The sequence below is a fragment of the Schistocerca piceifrons genome, unplaced genomic scaffold (genome assembly GCF_021461385.2).
Source record: "Schistocerca piceifrons isolate TAMUIC-IGC-003096 unplaced genomic scaffold, iqSchPice1.1 HiC_scaffold_578, whole genome shotgun sequence".
NCBI lineage: Eukaryota > Metazoa > Arthropoda > Insecta > Orthoptera > Acrididae > Schistocerca > Schistocerca piceifrons.
Window position 1 is genome coordinate 92501 of NW_025728819.1, and position 2500 is coordinate 95000.

At 56.6% G+C, this 2500-nt stretch overlaps 1 non-coding gene across 1 annotated transcript in view; it reads left to right on the forward strand.

Annotated features, from left to right (window-relative positions):
- Window positions 1–2285: 2285 nt before the first annotated feature.
- Window positions 2286–2500, forward strand: part of LOC124761271 — a 1909-nt gene continuing 1694 nt past the window's right edge. The window contains exon 1 of the ribosomal RNA XR_007012417.1: window positions 2286–2500. This exon is cut by the window's right edge and continues 1694 nt beyond it. This is a non-coding gene — a ribosomal RNA (small subunit ribosomal RNA).

Here is a 2500-nt window from a genome sequence, read left to right on the forward strand (position 1 = left end):
ATGTTGTGCCTTAACCTAACCCATGTTGTGCCTTAACCTAACCTATGTTGTGCCTTAACCTAACCTATGTTGTGCCTTAACCTAACCTATGTTGTGCCTTAACCTAACCCATGTTGTGCCTTAACCTAACCCATGTTGTGCCTTAACCTAACCCATGTTGTGCCTTAACCTAACCCATGTTGTGCCTTAACCTAACCCATGTTGTGCCTTAACCTAACCCATGTTGTGCCTTAACCTAACCCATGTTGTGCCTTAACCTAACCCATGTTGTGCCTTAACCTAACCCATGTTGTGCCTTAACCTAACCCATGTTGTGCCTTAACCTAACCCATGTTGTGCCTTAACCTAACCCATGTTGTGCCTTAACCTAACCCATGTTGTGCCTTAACCTAACCCATGTCGTGCCTTAACCTAACCCATGTCGTGCCTTAACCTAACCCACGTCGTGCCTTAACCTAACCCACGTTGTCGCCTAACGTAACCCACGTTGTCGCCTAAACCTGCTCTGTAATTGTTATACGACTCGTTCAATTAGTGTAGTGTTGCCCACCCGCAACCCTCGCAATATAGTTCGCTACTCGCACTCCCCGCTCCCCTGTGTATCGCTTCATGTTAAACACCTTGCAAGTCTTGCTCACTTTCCACATGCTCCTGCTGTACACTGTAATGTGGATGGCAGCAGGACGTACATGCCGCCCCTCCCCACGTCCCCACCTTGCCCCCTGCCTTCGCAAGCTGGTTGGTGAGAACTTTGCATGTTCAATGCCCTCCGCATGCGACGTACTCAGGCTACGTTGTGGTGCGGCCTGTGTCAACTGTCCGCTAATGTCGTACGCGTAAACCACAATCTGTACTGCACATTCGTCCTTATGTACTGAATGATACATCGTGGCACATGTGTGACCGTACAACGACTGCGCCCAAAAACGGCGGACCATACAGTGCAAATATTGTGCACGCAGCTACGTGTCGTCTCCCTATGAGAGCTGGATTGCAGTGTGGTACGCCATAGAGACGTGTGGGAGGAACGGACGCCGTGGATGGCGATCAGCATGAGCTGTCTGTTGATGTATTCGGACCTAGTCGTCTCTCCTCACACACCGTGATGGCATGGTGCACCGCGTTCCATATCTGCGACATGCTACAGAGGCCGGTTGACAGTCGTTCGAGCAATGGACATCGCATACGTACGGGGGCCACCTTCCACGTATTGTCTAGGCGTGCACATTTTGTTGCGTGTATGTGGGCAGACGTAGTGTGGCGTGACACCTGACACAGGCATGCAATAATCGTGGAAGTTGCAAATGGCGATGGACGCCTGCGTTTTCTGGTGAAGTTACGCAAATGAACAAATGGTAACCTGTTGTGGTGCGGTTGTTCTCGCTAGGGGTGAATCGGTGATGGCGACGATAGGTTGAGGTACTAACCGGTTGTTCCAGCGATACCCACCATGCCGACGAAACTGAACGGCATCTGGGTGTGAAGCGATACGCGGCGGTGGCTGGGTGGGACCGTCCCCGGCCGGTGAGGGGGCGCCTCCCGGCGTGCTGGCCGCGCGGTGCGTGGGCGCACGCGCTACAGCCGGCTGGTGGGGGCGGCCAGTGGCAGGCGCGCCGGCCGACGGACGCGGCAGGCGTCGCAGCTGCGCGCCGGCGCACCCTGCGCGCGGCGCCGTGCGGCCAAAGTAGGTCCTCGCGGGCCCGGTGCGAAGCGCGGTGGACATCTTCAGTGTGCTGGTCCGATTGAGGACTGTGTGCGTTGAGGATGCGCTGCCGCCCGGCGCTCGGCGCCGCGACGCCGTCTGCTGCTCGGTCGCCCCAGCGGTTCTCGCTGGTGGTTTGTATCGCAGCTGTGCGGATGTGTTGGCGCGTGCGCTGTGCTGGGAGAGTTCGCTTCGGCACCCAAGTGGGGCTTTTGTCCTTCTGTGGCGCTGGCGTTGGAGCTGCCGGTCACCGTAGGTGGCGCGTGTTGTCTCCCGCCGGCAATGCCACGACAGCACGCTCCCGGGCCTCTGTCGGCAGCGGCAAGCTCAGTTGGGAGCACGGGTGGTCGCACCGAAAGCGTCTACTCGCCTAACTCCGGGCGATTGCGCCTCTCTCGAACCCGACCAAGTACTTGGGACGGCGCTGCGCGCCGCCGGGACCTGAGAGGGTTTCGAGGTGTATTGTGCAGGGGAGCTCAGCCTCCTCCTGTTTGCAGAATGATTGAGCGGACGCTTGCGTGTTCGCGCGGGCCCCCGGGACACACTCCCGGGCGGCCGGCTGCTCAGCTCTAGTTGACGCAGCTCCCTGGTTGATCCTGCCAGTAGTCATATGCTTGTCTCAAAGATTAAGCCATGCATGTCTCAGTACAAGCCGCATTAAGGTGAAACCGCGAATGGCTCATTAAATCAGTTATGGTTCCTTAGATCGTACCCACGTTACTTGGATAACTGTGGTAATTCTAGAGCTAATACATGCAAACAGAGTCCCGACCAGAGATGGAAGGGACGCTTTTATTA